The sequence below is a fragment of the Macaca nemestrina genome, chromosome 2 (assembly GCF_043159975.1).
Source record: "Macaca nemestrina isolate mMacNem1 chromosome 2, mMacNem.hap1, whole genome shotgun sequence".
Classification (NCBI taxonomy): domain Eukaryota; kingdom Metazoa; phylum Chordata; class Mammalia; order Primates; family Cercopithecidae; genus Macaca; species Macaca nemestrina.
The window spans coordinates 36,001,527-36,024,248 of record NC_092126.1 but is presented as its reverse complement, the minus strand read 5'-3'; the positions used below and the strand labels follow the sequence as shown (position 1 = coordinate 36,024,248).

Here is a 22,722-nt window from a genome sequence, read left to right as displayed (position 1 = left end):
TTTTCTATTATTAAGCTTTATTTTTTATTTCAATATTTTTGGGGTACAGGTGGTTTTTGGTTACATGGATGAGTTCTACAGTGGTGAATTCTCAGATTTTAGTGCACCTGCCACCTGAGAAGTGTACACTGCACCCACTATGTAGTCTTTTATCCCTCACCAGCCTCCCAATGCCCACCTACACTCTGAGTTCCCAAAGTCGATTATATCACTCTGTATGTCTCTGCATCATCATAGCTTAGCTGCCACTTATAAGTGATAACATACAGTGTTTGGTTTTGCATTCCTAAGTTATTTCACTTAGAATAATGGACTCCAGCTCCATCCAAGTTGCTGCAAATTATTTTGTTTCTTTTTATGGCTGAGTAGTATTCCATAGTGTATGTATACCACATTTTCTTTATCCATTCGTTGGTTGGTGGGCACTTAGGTTGGTTCCATATCTCTGTAATTGTGAATTGTGCTGCTATAAACATGCATGTGCTTGTATCTTTTTCATATAATGACTTCTTATTCTTTGATAGATACCCAGTAGTGGGATTGCTGGATCGAATGGTAGATCTACTTTTAGTTCTTTAAGGAATCTCCATACTGTTTTCCATAGTGGTTGTACTAATTTACATTTCCACCAACAGTGTAACAGTGTTCCCTTTTCACCACATCCATGCCAACGACTATTGATTTTTGACTTTTAAATTACGGCCGTTCTTGCAGGAGTAAGGTGGTATCTCATTGCAGTTTTAATTAGCATTTCCCTGATGATTGGTAATGTTGAACTTTTTTTCATTTTTAATGGCCATTTGTATATCTTCTTTTGAGAAATGTCTATTTATGTCCATTGCCCACTTTTTGATGGGATTGGTTTTGTCTTGCTGATTTAAGTTCCTTGTAGATTCTGGACACTAGTCCTGTGTTGGATGCACAGTTTGCAAATATTGTCTGTTTACACTGCCAATTTTACTATGTAGAAGCTTTTTAGTTTAATTAGGTCCCATTTATTTATTTTTATTTTTGTTGCATTTGCTTTTAGGTTCTTGGTCATAAATTCTTTGCCTAGGCCAATGTCCAGAGGAGTTTTTCCAATGTTATCTTCTAGAATTTTTATGGTTTCAGGTCTTAGATTTAAGTCTTTGATCCATCTTGAATTTATTTTTGTATAAGGTGAGGGATAGGGATTCAGTTTCATTCTTCTACATGTGGCTTGCCAGTTTTCCCAGTACCATTTATTAAATAGGGTGTCCTTTCCCCAGTTTATGTTTTTGCATGGTTTGTAGATCAGTTAGCTGTAGGTATTTGGTTTTATTTCTGGGTTCTCCATTCTGTCCCATTGGTCTAAGTGCCTATTTTTATATGAGTACCATGCTGTTTTGGTAACTATAGCCTTGTAGTATAATTTGAAGATTGGTAATGTGATGTCTCCAGATCTGTTCTGTTTGCTTACTATTTCTTTGGCTATGTGGGCTCTTTTTTGGTTCCATATGAATTTTAGAATTGTTTTTTTCTAGTTCTGTGAAAAATTATAATGGTATTTTGATAGGAATTGCATTGAATCTGTAGATTGCTTTTGGCAGTCTGGTCATTTTCACAATATTGATTCTTCCCATCCATGAGCAAAGGATGTGAATCCATTTGTTTGTGTTACCTATTATTTCTTTCAGCAGTGTTTTGTAGTTTTCCTTGTAGAGATCTTTCACCTGCTTGGTTAAGTATATTCCTAGGGTTTTCTTTTTTTTTCCCAGCTGTTGTAAAAGTGATCGAGTTCTTGATTTGATTCTCAGCTTGGTTGTTGTTGGTGTATAGCAGTACTACTGATTTGTGTACACTGATTTTGTAACTTGAGACTCTGCTGAATTTGTTTATCAGATCTAGGAGCCTTTTGGATAAGTCTTTAGGGTGTTCTATGTATATGATCGTATCATTGGAGAACATTGATTGTTTGATTTCCTGTTTTCCAATTTGGATGCCCTATATTTCTTTCTCTTGCCTGATTGCTCTGGGTAGGGCTTCCTAGTTCTTTTTTTTTAGGTCCCATATTTCATCAAATATAAGAAGCAATACACATTTTTTTGTGCCAGTTAGAAAGAAAAAAGCTGGCAATTAAACTATGTCACAATGGTTTCTTCCATTTACAATCTTTATTCTTTCCTTATTGAAAGAACTCCTTTAGACTTATCTAACCAGTTTATCATACATCCCTGCTACCTTCAGTTACAGTAAGTCGTGTGTAACTGCCAATCTTTTCGCAAGCATCTTAGCAACAAAATACCTAGTTTCAACTGCTTTGTGAGTGTCTTCTTTCCTTTGGTCCCATGTAGAACTCGGTTGTTGCTTTGTAACATGGAATGGAGAGCATTCTCACAATGATGACATTTGTTCCATGAATATCAAATTCCTGGCGTGCTGCTCTGCTTTGCCCTTCTGCACACAGAACAACTTTTTGTTTCAATTCTAAATCACAGTAAATTGTTGTGAAGGCTTTTAAAACAGCTGTTAAATACACATAGCACCAACGATGCATTTGCCTCAAATGGAGAGATGATGAGGTGAACAACTACAACCAACATTCACCCATCACGGGCAGTGGTAACTACATCATGAGTCCGGCTGACAGAGACCATAAGATGCATCCTGGTTTCAGAGATATTAAGATAAACAGGAGTTTCTTTAACATCATAAGCCTAGATGAAGATGTGTATTTAATTAAACGAAGTTCTAATTTTGAATTTTAGGAGGTAAAAACAAAAAAAGGAAAAAACCAGTGGCCTCAAAGCAGCATGTTGTATCATTTTTCTTCTTTATAACCATTCACAAATGCTCTGCAGTGACATTTAGATACATTCAGCTGAATATCTGTGCACTGGAAGTCATGTGGGTGGAAACAGGTCTCACTATGGAATTCTTGTAGGTGCGAACTCAGTATGACCCACAAAACTGTATCTTTACACTTGCCTACCCTTCCTCCCATGAGTTCAAAAAGGATCTTATGGTTTACATAATGAAATATGCATGAGTATGAAGTGACGATCATTTTAAAGTAAGAAAATCAGAAGTGAATTACAGCTAGTTTTTTTTTTTTTTTCCTAAACATGTGCTTAGTACATATGCCAAAGGAATGTGTAAAGGAAAAAGCCAAATTAGGAATTTATATCCATTTGAAAAAATGGTTTTATGACATTTAAAGTAGAATGTGACAAGCGCCTGCTACCAGTGAAAAAGTCTGCCTGGCTCCTTATGCCCCTCTCTGAGCTGGGCTTGAGGGGTTCTGTTTAATGCGGGAGGGGGGGCATGATGGGGTGGCAGGGAAAGTACCCTGCTATATGGCAGACCTCTTCTGTCACAGACCTTGTGTCCTTCTCCTGCTCGAGGTTCAGGTCTGTCTTACTCCAAACCTCTGTTCTTTCTATCTTATGCTAATTCACAGAGGTGCTGCAAGAATCAATGCCAATATTTCTGTTCTGTACAACTCACTGTAGCAAACAAGCTTCCTTGCAAAGCTCCCGTGGAGATGAGGCTGAGCGATTCAATGTTCTAGATGCCAGCTCACCATTCTGTGCCCCTGTAATGGGGCCAGAGTCTCAGATGCCTGACCATGTCTCTTGGGTGGCTCCACATGATCTGAATCTCCAATGTGCCCCAGCCAGGCAACATCCCCAGCTGACAGCTTTAGCAGCAGTCCCCTGATGTGGTGTACATCGTGCTCTCACCACAGACATGGAGGTCTGAGATGACACAGTAGGTCTGTGATGTATGTCTTTCACTTTTTCTAAAAGGCTTCAAGGTGGTTTACAACAGAACAGGCACAGACATAAGTTTTATAACATAAAAACTGACGTCAAGACTTAATAGAGAAATAGGAGTCTAAAATGAGCTGAAGCAGAGGTGGAATAAACTCAGCAGGAAGAAACAAGAGCCACGTGTGAAAGTCCATGCTGCTCACCCTGCCTCCTGCAGCCTTACTGCTAAGCAAGCTTAAAGGACACAAGCAAATCAATGGACACAAGCAAACTAATGCTTCTCCAGAATGTCAAGAAACAAAGTTTGGAAGAGATCATGTGCCTGCCTGGTGCTTATGAAGCAAAATTTGGGCAAATAGGCTGTATGATTAAATTGAACAGTAGGCAAGACACACTGTTCGTTTTCTGAAAGGGAGAGCCTGAACAAAGACTGGAAGATAAAAAGGTTCTTGGCAGGCTCCTAAACCATCTCTATGTGTAAGTTTAAGAAGTAATTACTTCCTCCCACTCGTACCACCTTTCTTTCCCCCAACTCAAATCTCAAATCCAGGACTTTCTTTGCCAGTCTACAAGCATACAGGTGATAGAGTTGAGGCAGACCATACACCCACTTCAAGTTAGAGTAAGATCCTAATTTATTGGGTCAGAGACATGTGACCACACAGGCAAAGGCAGATACAGCAATCCCTGGCATGGGGCCCCTCCTGGCATTCATTTCCCTGGTGGATAAGATGTTTAAGGTATATGAAGTCACAGTGGATTCTTGTTATGCCACTGCTCTTGCAGGCTTGAACTTAAATCTCCATTTTGGAAGAAGACCAGTCATATACTGCATATGCTTCCATTTAAGGAATTCTTACAAAGAAGGCTCTCCTGATGCTTAAGACAGAATCAACATTAGATTGTGCTCCATAGCTTCAACTTCATGGAGGTTGGAATGTGTGGGTAAGGGTGGCATTATTAATACCCTGACTGCCCTGAAAACATCTTTGTCTCTAGCTTTCCAGTATTCAGGAAAGGTTCTCCTGCACCCCCAGCATGTCATTCTTCTGTTCAAACATCACGCTGGCTTCTTTCAGTTTCAGGAGAAATTTCAAGGTCAAGATCACAAAGGTGGTTAAGCGGTTGTGACATAATAAGAAATATATATTTGGTCTCTGCCTGGTTTCCTGGCACACAGCTTCTTTTTGTATGCTAATGAGATGACTGGTGGCTGGGGGCTCCTGGAAAGCTTCCAGATGGGGGCTCGTTGCCAGGGGAACCAACCAAGTGATTAGAGGGTTAGAACTTTCAGCCGGAACCCCTGACCTTTGGGGAGGGGAGGAGAGGGGCTAGAAGTTGAGTTCATTGCTAATGGCCAGTGATTTAACCAAGCATGCCTTTGTAATGAAGCCTCCATAAAAACCCAGAATGATAGGGTTCAGAGAACCTCTGGATTGCTGAACACATGACAGTGCTAGGAGGGTGGGATGCCCAGAAAGGGCATGGAAGCTTTGCGCCCCTCCCATACACCTTGCCCTATGCATGTCTTCTTTCTGGCTGTTCTGTGTTGTATTCTTTTCTAATAAAGCAGTAAGCTACTAAGCATATGGTTTTCCTGAATTCTGCAAGCTGTTCAAACAAATTAGTAAACCAGAGGAAGGGGTTGTGGGAACCTCTGATTTACTGCCACTCAGTCAAAAGCAGAGGTGGTAACCTGGACTTAATGACTGGCATCTAAAGTGGGAGCAGTCTTGTGGGGCTGAGCTCTTGACTTGTGGGATCTGACGCTATTGCCAGGTAGATAGTATAAAAATGGAGTTAAATTGTAGAACACCCGGTTGGTATCTGGAAAGTTGGAGAATTGGCTAGTGTAGGAACCCACTGTCCCCCACATTTGATGTCAGAAGAGTTCTGTGTTGAGTGTGAGCACAAAGAAAAGCAGTTTGGTTTTTCCTATCTAGTAAAAGAGTTGAAACTTGAACCTGCGTTTTCCAACTCTTCGGAATTATGACTCCCTGCCACACATGGGCATGTATGGCAGCAGCTAGAATTCCCAAGTCCAATGAAGCTGCTATGTTCTGTGTTTTTGTTTAGTTACAATGCCTGTTAGCTTCATATGAAAATAAATTTGTAAATAAGATGCTCAGAGTAGTCATGAGATTACCCAATGGTGCAATCTTAAAGTTTAAGAATGAGGTTAACATTAGCTTTTAAGATGATACCAATTTTGTATTCTAGGGTTATGTGTGTGTATATGATAAGTAGTTCTCAATCTTGCTTCTCAATGGAATCAATGGGGTTTTAAAACTCCCCAAGTGGACATAATGTGAAGCCAAGACTGAAAGTTACTGATCTAACAACAGCTGTACACTAAGTCCTCTGCTGATGAGCTGCATAGCCTGTGAGGAACTAGAGGTGGTAGGGAGAGTGATGTCCTTGGAATGAGACAGACTTCGTTCACATCCAGGTGGCTCAGGAGAGGGCTTTCAGCTGTGTGATCTTGATCACTTTGCGCCTCTCTTTCCTCATTCATTAAATAGAGGCTTATGAAGACTTGGTGCGATAACATAGGAAAGTGCATCTCACAGTGTCTGGTACAGCCATCATGGCTGCTATGATCACGATTATTACTAATCCTGAGGGTGTCTTCCTCCTTCCTAGAGTATCATCATCTCATCCTCCCTCAGCCTTCCCAAGGGCTCAGAGCAATGTAGCAAGTGAGAACCTGGGACACCAAGAGAGCACCTCCAGAAAAAGCCTGTGCTTCATGTTCCGCAGCCCCTATGGCCTCAACTTTTTAAAACAGGCAAACAAAAGTGGGGAGAGGCCACCAGTATGTGCAAGTTGCAAGGAGAGGAAGGAGCTGGCGGGAGAATATTCCCTGGAGGCCATGCTCTCTTTACCACATGCTGGGTTTGAAGTAAGCAGGGCCATCAGGGTGATTGAAGATCAGCCTCTTCCCACCAGACACACAGGTGAAATAAATTTGAGGGTCTCACAAGAGCAAAGATCTCAGGCTGAAAACCTGAAAACCAAGACTGACATAGCCTGCTTTTAGGGCTTTGAGAAAAGCAGTGCTGGAATGAAAAGCCAGTCCTCAAAGGCAAGCAAGGTGACACTAGGACCACAGTGATGCTGGTGGCTTTTTTTTACTGTTTTCTTCTCCCAACTCAATAAAACCAATTGTCAAGATTCTTGTTTTACAACTCTTTAAATCTGATTTGGAGAATGTCACAACCTGGTGTGGTTGGAAAGAAACAGGCTTTGTAATATAACTTAGGGAATCTTGGATGTCAATGTCATGAGATCTTTCCTTTTAGTCTCCTGCCTGGAGGGTGTGGCTCTGGCTACTAATATTCTGCGAGTAAGCTAGGAAGAGGGCCAGGGTCTCAGCATTCAGTGTGTAAAGCTGCCTTCATACCCTATTTTTGTATACAATGCTTGGTGTTTCTGTGTGCCTGTGTTTTATGCCTGCAGAGAGTGGGGATTCTGCCGGGGTAAGACAAAGGCAGACCCCGAGCCGCATGGAATCTGGGAAGGCTCTGGAGCTTTAACTGCTTCTTATGTGGTCATTCAGTCAATTCTCTGACCTGTAGTTCCACCTCCACCTCTATTCCCAGGGGTTCCTGGAATTACTGCCAATTTTTAAGGTTTTGGGAGGTTCTACAGTTGGTTCTAGGTCTTCCTGACTCCTAGTTTAGGATTCAACTTCATCAGGTTTCTAAGAAGTTACCCTTTCTCCATTTGTTTTCTAGATTTTGTTTATTTTTTAATTGACACATTGGAATTGTACATATTTATAGACAACAATTTGATGTTTTGGTTAATATACACATTGTATAATGATCAAATCAGGGTATTTAGCATATCTATTACCTCATGCCTTTGTCATCTTTTTTTTGTGGTGAGAACCTTCACAAGCCTCTCTCTAGTATTAGTAATATACCATGTTTTACTATTAACCACAGTCACCCTACTGTTCAATAGAACACTAGAACCTATTTCTCCTAGTTGTAACCTTTCACCTATTAACCAACCTCTCCCCATTCTCTCCTTACTCCCCTCCCAGTCTCTAGTAATCACTGTTCTACTCTTTGCTTCTATATCACCTCTTTTTCTTTTCTTAGATTCCACATATGAGTGGTGAGATCACATAGTATTTGTCTTTCTGTGGCTGCCTTATTTCACTTAATGAAATGTCCTCCAGGCTCATCTGTGTTGTTGCAAATGACAGGATTTCCTTCATTTTTATGGCTGAATAATATTCCATTGTGTACATATACCACATTGTCTTTATTCATCCATTGTTGGATACTTAGGTTGATTCCATGTCTTCACTATCGTGAAGAGTGCTGCAATAAACATAATAGTGCAGATATCTTTTGACATACTGATTCCATTTCCTTTGGATATATATACAGTAATGGGATTGGTGGATTATGTGGCAGCTCTATTTTTAATTTTTTGAGGAACTTCCATACTGTTTTCCATAATGGCTGTACTAGTTTACAATCCTACCAAGAGTGTGCAAGTGTTTTCTTTTCTCCACATCCTCACCAGCACTTGTTTTCTTTTGTCTCTTTTAAAATAACAGTCACTCTAACTGGGCGAGATGGTATCTCATTGTGGTTTTGATTTGTATTTCCCTCACGGTTAGTAATGAGCATTTTTTCATGTATCTGTTGGCCATTTGTTTATCTTGAGAAATGTCTGTGAAGGTCTTTTGTTCATTTAAAAATCAGGTTAGTTTTTTTTTGCTATTAAGTTCCTTATAGATTCTGGATATTAACTCCTCATCAGATGTATAATTTGCAAATATTTTCTCCCATTCTTTAGGCCATCTCTTCACTCTGCTGTTTCCTTTGCTGTGCAAATGTTTATTAGTTTCATGTAATCCCATTTGTCTATTTTTGCTTTTGTTGCCTGTGCTTTTAACTTCTTAAATTATATTGCTGTGTTTGGTCTCCTGTTTTCTTTGTTCTTACGGTCTACTATTTTAAATAATCCCTTTACTATTTAATGAAGCTTTGATTACATGTGTTTATATTGTGCCACATTAAACTAGCATTCAACCCTAGATTTGAATGCCTCCTCTGTTATGTTCCTGTGGTGGGACTTTGAGGAAGTTACTGAAACTCTACAGGCCTCAGTTTTGGTCAATTTAAAGGGGGAAAAATAGTATTAAATTTGTATTCCTTTGGCTACTAATGAAATTGAACACTTTTCCAGAAGTTTATTGCTCACCTGTGTATTTTTTTTTTGCTCAAGAGCATTATCTGCTTCTTTCCTGTAATATTAGTCTTTAAAAATCTATTTGTAAGTATTTTTTAATATGTCAAGGCTATCAACTTGGTAACAATCGTGTTTACTGAAAATATTTTCCCCCAATAATTTGTCTGCCTTTGATTTTGTTGTGTTTTGTCTATGGAGTTTTGTTTTGTTTTTGACCAAAAAAAGTCCTTCCCAATCCTGTTTTGGAAGTATTTGCCAATATTTTCCTCTATTTGTTTTATAATTTCATCTTCTACACACATAGTGGATGTTGTGTGCCACTCGGGTCCCCTCTTGAAGACTTAGGCTCTCATTCCCGAATTTCTTGGAGTATTGGATGCTGATGGCTCATTGTTCAATCTCTCTCCCAGAAATCTCACTGAGCCAAAGGGAGCTGCCTCACCTTAGACTATGCCCCTCCAGGGTGAATCCCACATTCAACACCTGGTTGATGTTAGGGAACACAGGCCCTTGTCTCAATTTGGGACAGCTGTGATGGGCTAGCCCAGCTCCCCAGTTCCCTGTGGAGTCAGTTGAGCTCTTTGTATTAGCATGTATTAGAGGGACTGCCTGACTCCACTCTGCTTCACTCTATCTCCCAGTGCACTCTATACTAAATGCCCTATACTAAGACTTCTCCCCAAAGTTTCCTGAGAAATCAAAGACAAATAATTCAATCCATTTGTAATTTATCTTGATATACTGTGTGTGATGAAGCTCTAACTTATTTTTTCCAAGTAATTAATTCTCCCAATACCATTTGCTGACTTATCCTTTGCCCAGATTTTGAACTACCTTTACTATACTTAAATTTTAAAAACGTAATAAAACTGTTATAAACAAACTCTTTCAGGGTTACCTAATTTGTTACCCTAATCTGTTCTTTTATATTTGTAATACAATATTTTGATTAACATTACTTGATGACATGTTTTGATTTTTGGTAGAGCAAACCTGCCCCCCACCCCATTACTCTTGTTTTTCAAAAATATCTTTACTACTTTTTTTCTGTTTATATTTTTAGATCAATTTTGGACTCATTTTCCATAGGTTAATTAAGAATTCCATTATTAGAATTTTAATTTGGATTTCAATAAGGCTATTTATTATAACTAATTTGGGAAATTCTGGCAATATTAAATCTTCCTTTGAGATAGAATGTGTTCTCTCTCTTCATTAATTCAAATCTTCTTTTATGCTTCTCCTTGCAGTGAGGCTTTATAGTTTTCTTCATGTATTAGTTAAATATTACGTTTTTCTGTTGCAATTATGAAAAAAATTTCTTTACATTATATATTCTACATAGTCACTCCTGGTATACAGAGGAGGTATTAGGTTTTTATTAACTTATTTTAGTGAGGTATAATTTACATATAGATAAAGAACAAGACAAGAATGTTACCTGTCACCACTCCTATTCAATGTCACACTGGAAGCCCTAGCTAATGCAATAAAGCAAGAAAAGGAACTACAAGTGTACAGATTGAGAATTTAAAAATTTTGTTTGCAGATGACATGATTGCCAACATAGAAATTCCCAGAGAATTGACAAAAAAAAAAACAACAAAAATATTGGAACTAATAAGCAATATTAATATACAAAAGTCAGTTGGTTTTCTATATACCATCAATGAACAATTGGAATTTAAATTTAAAAACACAACACTATTTACACCAACACCAAAAAAAAAAAAAAAAAAAAAAGGAAGGAAATAAAACACTTAGGTATAAATTTAACAAAATATTTACAAGATCTGTATGCGGACAATGGCAAAACTCTGATGAAAGAAATCAAAGAAGGTCTAAAGAAATGGAGAGATATTCTATGTTCATGGATGAGAAGACTCAAGATTGTGAAGATGTCAGTTCTTCCCAACTTGATCTACAGATTCAATAAAATCTCAATCAAAATCCCAGAGCAAGTTATTTTGGATACTGACAAAGTGATTATAAAGTTTATATGGAAAGGCAAAAGACCAATGGCCAATGCAATACTGAAGGAGAACAAAATTGAAAGACTGACACTATCCAACTTCAAGACTTACGATAAAGGTTCAGTAATGAAGGCAGTGTAATATTGATGAAAGAACAGAGAAGCTGATCAACAGAACAGAATAGAGTCCAGAGACAGACTCAGGCAGATAAAGTCAACTGATCTTTGACAAAGGAGCTAAGGCATTCAATGGAGAAAGGACTGTTTGTTCAATAAATGGTGCCAGGACAACTGGACATCCACAAACAAAACATGAATCTAGACAAAGAGCTTACCTCATTCACAAAAATTAACTCAACATGGTAATAGACCTAAATGCAAAATGCAATACTATAAAACTTGTAGAAGATAACATAGGAGAAAATTTAGGTGACTTTGGGCTTCATGATGAGTTTTTAGATACAACACAAAAAGCAAAGCCTATGAAAGAAAACAATGATAAGCTGGACTTTATTAAATTTAAAACTTCTGCTCTGATAAATTCAAAGAATAAAAGACAAGCCATCAACTGGGAGAAAATATTTGCATACATTCAATAAAGGACTTGAATCCAAAATATACAAATCTCTCTTAAAATTTAATATAAGAAAACTCAATTAAAATTTGGGCAAAAGATCTGAACAGATACCTCACCAATGAAGATATACAGATAGCCAATAAGCATATGAAAAGATGTTCAATGTCATATGTCATTAGAGAACTGTCAATTAAAACAACAATGGCATACCACTACACACCTATTAGAATGGCTAAAATAAAAAAAAAAAGGCAAACCAAAAAAAACCAAAAACAAACTGATAATATCAAATGCTGTGAGGAAGTGAGGGAACAGGAACTCTCATTCAGTGCTGATAGGAATGCAAAATGGTACAGCCACCACGGGAGAAAGTTTGACAGTTTCTTACAAAGTTAATCATAGTCTTACTATATGATCTGGTAATTTTGCTCCTAGGTATTTACCTAAATGAGTTGAAAATTTAAGTTCACACACAATCCTAAACATGAATGCTTATAGCTACTTTATTCATAATTGTCAAAAACTAGAAGCAACCAAGATGTCTTTCAATAGGTGAATGAACACAGAAACTGTGGTACATCCATATGATGAAATACTATTCAGCAATAAAAAAATGAGTTATCAAAGCACAAAAAGACATGGAAGAGCCTTAAACACATATTGCTGAGTGAAAGAAGCCAGTCTGAAAAGGCTACATACTGTATGACTCCAATTTGCATACAGCAAAATTCATATATCTTAAATGTAGACTATATACCTGTTAATCAGCATTCTTTTAAAAATTTTTTAGTTTTTAATTTATTTTTTATTATACTTTATGTTTTAGGGTACATATGTACAACGTGCAGGTTTGCTACATATGTATACATGTGCCATATTGCTGTGTTGCACCCATTAACTCATCATTTACATTAGGTATATCTCCTAATGCTATCCCTCCCCACTCCCCACACCCCACAACAGGCCCTGGTGTGTGATGTTCCCCTTCCTGTGTCCAAGTGATCTCATTGTTCAGTTCCCACCTATAAGTGAGAACATGCGGTGTTTCGTTTTCTGTTCATGCGATAGTTTGCTGAGAATGATGGTTTCCAGCTTCGTCCATGTCCCTACAAAGGACATGAATTCATCCGTTTTTATGGCTGCATAGCATTTCATGGTGTATATGTGCCACATTTTCTTAATCCAGTCTATGATTGATGGACATTTGTGTCGGTTCCAAGTCTTTGCTATTGTGAATAGTGCCACAATAAACATACGTGTGCATGTGTCTTTATAGCAGCATGATTTATAATCCTTTGGGTGTATACCCAGTAATGGGATGGCTGGGTCAAATGGTATTTCTAGTTCTAGATCCTTGAAGAATCGTTGTATTGTTTTTATTTTGATGCTTCCTTATTTCTTCATTTTTAAAGTATATGTACTGCTATTTTCCTACCATAATTACATTTCTCTAATTACACATATGAAACTCTGAATCTCTTCCTTACCCTTACCAATTCTATACAACATAAGAAATTTATCAAGGTAGTGGGCTTGATAAAGGGCTTACCCATTCCTGCTTCTAAACAAACAATTATGCTTATTGAAACAATCTGTTCCAAACAACTACCAGCAAAAACGTGAACTGTTCTTCATAAGTCTACTAATTGAATTTTCTAACTATCCTGATGCCAGGAACACCATGTATCAGTTACACCTAAAATGTCATTTAAAAATAAAATTGCTTGAGGACAAATCAGAAATTAGTGTGTTTAACTATTTAATTACTATAAGGGCTCCTGGTCATAGTTTCCACATTGTACTTCCCTTCTCTGTTACAGACTTGAAAGCATGTGTCAGATCCCTTCACTATATCTTCAGACCTGCCCCAAGAAGTGAGGAAGGGTAACCACCAAGAACTTCTCTTCAAGGACCATAACCTGTGAACCCCATCTCACCTCCTCCTGCCAGATGGATACACTCATTGTCCTCCTGGCTGATCCCATGTCCATGTCTTGCTCTGGGTACTTTCATATACCCATAATGACATTTTCCATCTACTCAATTTTTTAAAAGCTCTGCTCAAAGCTCATGGATTTTCCTGACAATCTGCTTCTCTCAAAGGCCTTAATCTAAGTGAGGGTTGTCAGTCGGCTTACTGGGTCTCATTTTTTTGTCTTAAATAATAACTATTTATGGGTATCAAGTGTCTCCTCAATTTGGCTATGATCCTTCAGGGCAGAAATACTGTCTTGTCTTGTGATCATGGAGTCATAGGATTTCATGGCTAGGAAGATTCTTAAAATTAATCCTAGATTGAGGATCATCTGTCTGATTCTAACTCAACAACTTTCAGAAACTCACTTCTTTTTTTTTTCCCCCCAGGAGGGGCTACCATATTAACTGATGAAACTCACTTCATTTCTTTGGACCTGCAAAATGAGGATGGACTCTAAACCATCTCTAAAGTTAATATTCTGTGATTCCATGTTAAGGCTATTTGTCGTTGATTAAAAATAAGGAACTTCCACATCGCCCAGGGAAAGGAAATGACTTTTTCAAGTTTACAGAGGCAATTAATGGACAAAATATAATTTGGAATTCAATCTCCTGATCCCCAGTCTGCTGGGAGTTCTTTCAGAATGTGCCTTGACTCTCTTGCAAAGTGACAGCACGTACGAAACCTTAAGGATGGATGCTCAATGAAAATACTTAAACTCTCCAGAAAGATGCAGTTGACCCAAAACTCTGAGTATCTTTTATGTTTAAAACTTTATTTTTTGAACAAAATTGTACAGTTACTTCTCTATTTAAACTCTTAAGCCTTTTATGCCATGCCAAAGGTTAGCTCTCTGTTAATAAAATCTTATTCTTAACTTTGAAACTGTATGCCAAGCTATGGACTCCTTTATTTATATATTTTTTGATTCTCTACTTTTGATTCACACACCTTTTCCACAAGAAAGACAATTTATAGCAGGAGTACATTACTTTCTTTGGGCCTCTGTGTCCTTATCTATAGCCAAAAGGTGTGGAAATAAATGTTTTCTAAAGGTCTTTCTGGCTCTAAGTTTATTTGATTTTTTTTTTTTTTTTTGAAGAGCGGCCTGGGAATGGATAAGCAGAGTAAAGAAGGTGAAAAAAGTAGTCTGAGACATGGTTAAAATGTAGAGTTTATGTTGGAGAGTAATTTCAGAAAACAGGTATGGGGGACTGGAAAGAATGACAAGGTGATGGATAGAAAGAACATCCAAGGGGGTGTTGTCTTCATGAAAATTTAAATTTAATAGCCAGTGTATGCTTACTATACTGGACAGTGCAGGTCTAGAACTTTCATCGTACAACTAGAGGCATGGCTTCCCTCAAAAAATCCATAGGCTCCCACAGAAGAGAACTTCACCTTGCAAGGAAGGGTGCTGCACCCACATAGAGCTTGCTAGGGCCTTGCCACCATGGCCTCAGATGGGGTCATGGTGGATTCGTGTCAGGAACTGAGGAGATGGTCTAATTCTCTGACAAACCCTCAGGGATCTGACACTTGGAGCACTACAAGGGAGAAACTCTCTTTCCGTATGTCAATTTATCTTCCTGAAATAGTTTGTGAAAGTAACACAAATGGTCATTCACTTTCCTCATGGTTTCTTGGTTAAAGGAACATGCTGTGCAGTGTGAATAATCAGCTTAAAGGATAGGATGAAGACTGAATCTCACTGATTGAAAATGACTAAAATAGAATGGCTATAAGGTATAACTTCTGTTTCCCATTTTCAGAAAGGTCTTGAAATATACCAGCACCTGACTCTAGATTTAAGCTTGGGGCTATAAGCATTTTCTAATAAGGCCAATTACCACAGCATCAGAAGGATCTTGTTCTAACACTATTTTATGTACTTGCCTTTTTAAAGCCAGTGTCCACACTGAGATGGATCTCTCTGGTCCCTGTGTGTCACTGTTGGTATCTCCTGCCACATATTACAACTCTCCCAGCTTTCCCTGTTTAGTGAGCATGTTAACTAGCTTTCAGAACCAGACTTTAAGGTAGAAATACATGAAACCACTTTCCTCCCTCATACACTGTCCTTCCTAATATAAGGAGTGGCTGTTCCAGTGGCAAATTGGACACCTCAGGCCACTTTGGATCATGATCTGCCTGGATAAGTCAACTGAGGGACCCTGGGAGCTACAGGGAGCCATCCAGAGATTCACTGCACCATTTATCATCTTCTGCTCCTTGTGCATCCCTCCCCTATATGGCTTCAGATGATATTTTTATCCTCTTGGCTAATTAAATAGGGTGAGGTCCTTAAGCTAAACTTAGAGAGTGTCTAGGTAAGTGTGTGTGTGTGTATGCGTGCGTGCGCACGCATGCACACATGTGCACAAGTTTACTTCCAGCCAATATGTAACTCCATAAAAAGCACAAGAATGTGCTGTAGAAACTCAAGGTTGCAGTCCCCTAAGTGTGACTATGGTCTATATGTTCAGACCTGGCTATATCAGATCTGACTATAAGACCAGATCATGACCCAAACTCTGTAGCCAGAAAATTGAACTCAAAGTTTCAGCACATATTTTTGATGTAAGCTGACTTCTGGTCTGGTCTCTTGGGTCTTGAGGCCTCCCCATCCTCCATCACTAGAATTCCCCTGACAAATACTAATAAGATTGCTTCTTCTGAGTTCTTGAGGATGTGTATCATTGAACACGGAGGGCCATGCCTGGGAAAACCAGATGAGAAATGATAATCAGTATGGGTCCTTGGGGGTCTCAGTAGATATATAGCTTGTAGTCTATAAATGGTACTGTATAGTTGCTCAGGGCAGTTTCTATATGCCTTGTGCTCTACAGAGGGTTCTGATAGGCTAAGAAAGGCAATATTTAGGCTATTCAATCCATATACTGTAGTCTACACTGGATAGTTTGTCATTGGTTTTAGGAAATACAGTCATTTGTCTAGTTTCTCTGCTTCTATTAATGTTCCATCAGAGGAATGTTCTAATAGGATGCTAATGCTACGTTGTGCCATAAAGTAATCAACAATGGGAGAGACCTGTTAAGCCTGGATCAAATCCATATACTCACCCTTGAATATCATTTCCCTGCTGTGTAACCAGCATTTTTTCATTACAAATGAGACATTTGATGACAGCAAGCATCTCCACACCAATCAACCACCCACACCAAACGTCAGTATATTCCCTTTAGTAAAATGTTTTTCTAGCCTGCAGCCTGATTTTGTTGAGGCCTACCATGATTTCTTCCATATTTAAGAGCTGAGAGACACATGGACAACTGCTTCTTTTTACTTTATGACTTTTTGATTTTTTATTAGAGGTTTAAGTAAACCTCTATGTGGTATCATAAGCCTCCCATGCACCAAACATTATCAGCCCCCAGTGAGTCTAGTTTCATCTAAATCCCCATCCACGTCCCTCCTCTCCTATGTTGTTTTAAGGTAAATTCCATCAGATAAGTATAACTATTTTACATATTTTATTTATTTGATCCTCTTTCTCTGCTATGTTATGTTGTCTACTTATAACTTCTGACGCTTTGTTTTGAGGTAAATCTCAAACATCATACTTTTAAGAAATCCCTTTCTTCCTCTTAGCCTGATATACTCTGTTATAAAGTTATTTGTTCAACTAGTTTCTATAGAATTGAACACATTAAAAAAAACAGGTGCACCTTGGTCAGCATCAAAATATGAGTTAGAATCCATGAGTCCAACAAAGCTGGCTCCATTGTCTAGAAAAAGCTAAATATAATTGGAAGACACAAGCACTTTATTTTTGCTAAGCAACAGAACAAAGCAAATACATTATTACCACCACCACCAACAAAAACATAAACATAAGATATACTCTGTGTAATCAGACACTTTCTTGTAAAACCAGATGGTTTTACTAACCAAGACCTTCTCCTATGTCATTCTAGAAAAGGCTTTTCCCAAGAAAACTAACTATAACCCACATATCAAAATAATACATATTCTCATATTCTCTCTCTCTCTTACACTCACATATACACACACCCCACCTCCAAACCCACACCCATCCTTGAATATTGTTTCCTTCCCGCTTAACCTTTGCAGATGGAGAATCTGGATTTAGACAGGAGAGCTTACTCTCCACCTCTTTGCCTCTCCAGGAATCCCCTCCCCTGCAGCTGCTCTCCATAGCAACTGGCAGAGGAGTCTTAGCAGCGGCTACTGCACTGCAGGCTTCCGCAGGGGAAGCATGGGCAGCAGAGAGGAAGCTTCTTATCTATTGAAAGGAAACTTACTTTTTAAAAAGTTGTCTTCATCAAGGGAACTGATATAGCACATTTCAGGGTAGGTAAATAGCTAGAGGTATTTATGGCATTTTTAATGTTCCTTTTCCTCCTGTATGCTGTCACAGATTTTTTTTCCCCAAAAGCAAGAAACTGCCAGATGTAAAGCATAAAAAGACAGGTGGAAACTCATTCCTTAGAGAACCTGTATTGCATCTTTCCCAACATCAAGTTTCTTGATGCAGGAGATTTTAGACTTAATCCTCTCTAGGTAGAGGAAATATAACCACACTATCCTATAACCCTTCTCTTAGGGAATCTATATCACAGCCTAGAAACATGTTTAATCAGCAATTAAGTGTTCACCATGCAGTGCAATTTTGGGTGAAGGCTAAACAGAGGGTGCTGGGTCTTCACTTTGCAATTTGCTTTTTCTCCTGCTCTTGTGTGCCTGCAGGCGATGATAAGAATTGTTGAAACTTTTTCTTTGCCTTAAAAAAAAAATAAATGAAAGGAGGCTTTCTGAGGAAAGGAAAGGATGAGTAAAATCTCTCCCAAAAGACCTTCTTATGTGATTAGCGAATCTGCTCAGAGGTGAACCTGCAGGGAAAAGGAGCCACTGGAGGTTGGATTTCTGCCACTCCCAGGATTTTCTCCTTCCTTTTCACTGGAGCTTTTCTTTGAGGCCTGAAATCTTGACTGCTGAGACAAAACATGGCAAAATTCCGCCAGTCACCTGCCAGGCTGTCATAGGATCTAGGAGGCAATGAACTGAAGTTGTAAGGTGTCACCTGCTTAGGGAAAAATATTTTTCTCAGAAAAGAGACCCAAGCTCTTTCCCCAGATTTCATCTCTGATTCTAGTGAAGGCAACTTGGAAAATGGTCCCAGGCATTAGGCAATTTGGGGTGTTACTGTTTTTTTTAAAGCAGATACCCCCCTTCCCAATTGCAACTACCACACAAACCATATGCCTGAACTGAATAGAAATGTGATTTTCACAAAGTACTAGTGTTGCCACATACAGTCCTAGACATGTACATGTCACAATTTCTCAAACACTTATTATATTCCAGACATCACACTAGATTCTGAAAATGGTTAAAACAGTCCAGACACTCTTAGGCAGCCTGCAGGGGTTGGGGGTGGGTGTGAAGACATACAGATAAATAAATACTATCATGATGTAATAAGGTTTAAAACAGAGGCATGGATTTAGCACAATGAGACTGAAAAGAGAGCAGTGAATAATTACCTCTAACCATCTTCCTCCTTGATTCCTTCCAACCACTCCCAATTATTTGGGGGAACCTGTGGCATAGAAGGTTCAGAAAGCATTGTTCAGGGTTCATTCCTACATTACATCTAGCCTACTGCAAACTTGGAAACTAAAACTAAAATAAACATGTGGTTCCACTATCCACTGGTCTCTGGGGATGGACTCTGTCTGCAGCTGCATGACAGTCTGACAGCATGAGATGAGAGAGGGTGGGATGAGGTTAGGAAAATCCACCTCTGCTATCTGCCTGGAAATGTCTGTAACATTGTTCTCACCCTGCTTGAGTAGAAACAATCAAAGAGTCCCTCTGCTTCTCACAGAGTGATAGAGAGGGAAGAAACCCTGCTGAACCAGGCTGGGGCCACCATACAGTATAAAGGCCACTGAGTGCTCACGTACTTTTGTGACTTGCAGAAACAGAAAAAACTAATCAAATTACCAGGACTTTCATTTGTCATTACTAGGCTTTTTTGGTCTACCACCATGCCATCCTGAACATGCCTGATCTCACAAACCTGACTTTTACACCCAGGTGACAGGCTTAGAGTTTTTTCCAATGATAGCTCATATTCTTGTGATCGGAAGGTCATGATATGGTCTTATACTCAGGCACAAATGATTAATTCCCTATTAGGCGTACACCGTCATCTTAAACAGTTCCTTCTGACCTCATAACATTAGGATACAACATTTAAAATGATAAACAGAAGAGTCTCCTGTTGGGGAAAGCACACATTCAACAACTGTAGTTCTGAATGTAGGTCTGAATTTCCTTGGACCTGCGCTCTTAGACTCCAACACAACACACTGGCATGAGATCAGAGACAGATGAATGGAACTAAATAGTAAGCCCCCAAAAGATGAACAATTAGTCCACAACAAAGGTGGTATTAGAAAACAAGGAGAATAATAATTTCCCAACAAATGGCATTGGGGCTACCAGTTAAGCATACGGGGGAAAAAAAACTGAGATACATATTTCACTCCATACACTTGTTACACCTACCTCCCTCCTGCCTGCACTTTTTCCTTCACTGAATTTCACTGCTGCTTTTCACAACTTTCTTGACTCTTCTTTTGTCTTTGCTTGTCCTGACAGACTTTAGAATCTTTGACCCTGCCCCCCATCCACAGAAATGAGCCTTACCTCTGCTCTTTCCTTTCAGAATGGTGGGATCCCTGCCCCTGAGCCTCTGTAGCCTTGAACTTTTACAATGAAATAGCAAGACTGACAAGGGCAAAGAAGATGTAACTGCGCATCCACTCTGACCTTGACACCAGTCTGAGGTGGCGGCACCTCTTCAAACACTTCAACAGAAGCAATAGCCCTCAGGCCCTCCTGCCAATGGACATTTTCCCGGGGGGCTCCTATCACTATTCAGGATTTGCCTGGCATTAGTATGAACTGATGCTGCTCTGGCTGTGCAGAGTTGACTGGGACCTGAGGGCAGCCTGGGGAAAAGTCTATTTTAACATGCAGTCAGGCCTAGTTGGGTAACTGGTATTTACATACTTCTGTCTTCATAATAACCCTAATACCATGAGGCCCAGGCCAGGGACCTGAATTAACCACAAAGAAACTTTAACATGGTCAAAAAATGTGGCTTTCTTCAAAGAAAGCCCAGTGCTCTGACAATATCAGTTAGAATTATTTTTCCTCTTGACCTTGGCACTAGTCTCAATCATTCATTACAAATTCCTTTCTCTGGGTGACTGGCATTTTTCTTCTGAGCAGGGACGCGCTTGTCCACTCAGCATCCTTTACAAAGTAGACAAAGGCACCCTTCTTGTGGCAAACAGTCACACACACTCACAGCCTGGGGAGTCCACCTAGTTGCCTGTGTTCAGTGAAAAACCTGAATAGCTGTACCTGAAAGGCTTCGGAGGCATTCATGTTTCAAAGAAACATCTGTTAAACTCATTCATCCACCAAGTATCAAGAGAGCACCTAAGGGAGGTGGGAAAATAATACTTCCCAAGCCCCAGCTATACTGTGGGCACTTGAATGCCTTCTTTCATTAAATCCTCTAAGTGGACATTATTATTATTTCACAGATAAGGAGGCCAAAACATGTCAAAGGTTCCACAGTTAATAATCAATGAAGACAGAATTTGAACCCAGGACTTTCTGACACCAAGGCCATGTTTTTCCCATCTCACTATTTTGGGAACACCAAAAGCACAAAGTATGGTTCCTTGCTTTAGGAGATGTAGTCCAGTGGGGAAGATACATGCGATCTAGGAAAATGTCAGTCACTCCCACTATAGAGACCATTTCTTTATCTGATTCATTGTTAGGTCTTAGTAGACCAGTATATTTAGGAGCCTAGATTCTTGGGAAGAACCCTTGTTTATACTTTTCCATTTGATCATCACAACTCATAAAGGCCCAGTAAGGTAAAGGGCTTTACTCAATATTACATAGCTACTAAAGGGAAGGTGAGACTCCCAGTGAAGGTTGTTCTAATTCCAAAGGACTAACTTCTTTCATTATATCAAATTGCCTCCTGGGATCCCTGGGTGACATGTCCTCGGGGCTGGTTGCATAAAAGTCAGAGACCCAGAACAGGCGAGTCTACAGTGAGCAGGAAGTCCAATGTCTAGGTCAGCTCTATAAACCAGGGCAGGAAGGGGCACTAGTACATGTGTTTTGACCATTAGACTGGGGTGCGTGCCCAGGCTTGCCCCCAGTCCAGTGGAAGAGACAGCATTTATGAAAGTGGCAAGTGGTCAGTACAGTTAATTCCACATTCACCATGATGAAAATTTTTTTTTGTTTTGTTTTAATTTTTGTTATGGAAATTCTTACTCATCTATAAAATTGGGAATAAAAGTATAACCACCCTCACGAACCCAGCTACATCAGTGATCAACATGTAGTCAATCTTATTTATTTATACTCCCTTCAATGCATTATTCTAAAATTAATCCCAGACATCATATTTCTTCTGGAAATCTGTTAGTATGTACCTCTAAAATGACTCTCTTTTAAAATATAAACATAATGTTATAACACCTTAAAAACCCCAATTCTTCAATATTATCAAATGTTATTAGTATTCAAATTCCCAGACATATATCATATATTGATTTTACATATATATACACACATATACACACTTAAAAATTATATATATATATTTTTTATTTTTATTTTAAAATTTTTTTTAGAGATAGTCTCTCTGTTGCCCAGATTCACTGCAACCTTGAACTCCTGGGCTCCAGTGATCTTCCTGTCTCAGCCTCCCAAGTAGCTAGGACTACGGGCGCATGCCACTACATTTGGCTAACATGTATTGATTTTAAATAGTTTGTTTGAATCAAGATCCAAATAAGGTCCAAATATTGGTATTTGTTGTCTCTTAAGTAATTTTTATTTTTATTATTTATTTATTTATTTTTTGAGACAGAGTCTCACTCTGTCGCCCAGGCTGGAGTGCGGTGCTGTGATCTCAGCTCACTGCAAGCTCTGCCTCCTGGGTTGAAGCTATTCTCCTACCTCAGCCTCCCAAGCAGCTGGGACTACAAGCGCCCGCTAACACGCCCAGCTAATTTTTTTTTTTTTTTTTTTTTGTATTTTTAGTAGAGATGGGGTTTCACCATGCTAACCAGGATGGTCTTGGTCTCCTGACCTCATGATCCGCCCGCCTCAGCCTCCCAAACTGCTTGGATTACAGGCGTGAGCCACTGCACCC

General features: G+C 39.0%; 1 protein-coding gene and 1 long non-coding RNA gene across 16 annotated transcripts in view; one reads left to right on the top strand and one right to left on the bottom strand.

Moving 5' to 3' along the window:
• Window positions 1-13,931, top strand: part of LOC105469875 (uncharacterized) — a 37,659-nt gene extending 23,728 nt beyond the window's left edge. Inside the window, exon 3 of one of the 2 annotated variants that reach the window (XR_011619698.1) lies at window positions 13,862-13,931. This is a non-coding gene — a long non-coding RNA (uncharacterized lncRNA). Of the gene's footprint in view, window positions 1-13,317; window positions 13,383-13,861 lie in introns of those variants that run through there. The other variant, XR_011619700.1, reaches the window with a different exon arrangement.
• Window positions 1-22,722, bottom strand: part of LOC105469876 (transmembrane protein 108) — a 343,076-nt gene that overhangs the window by 35,837 nt on the left and 284,517 nt on the right. The window lies entirely within an intron of this gene.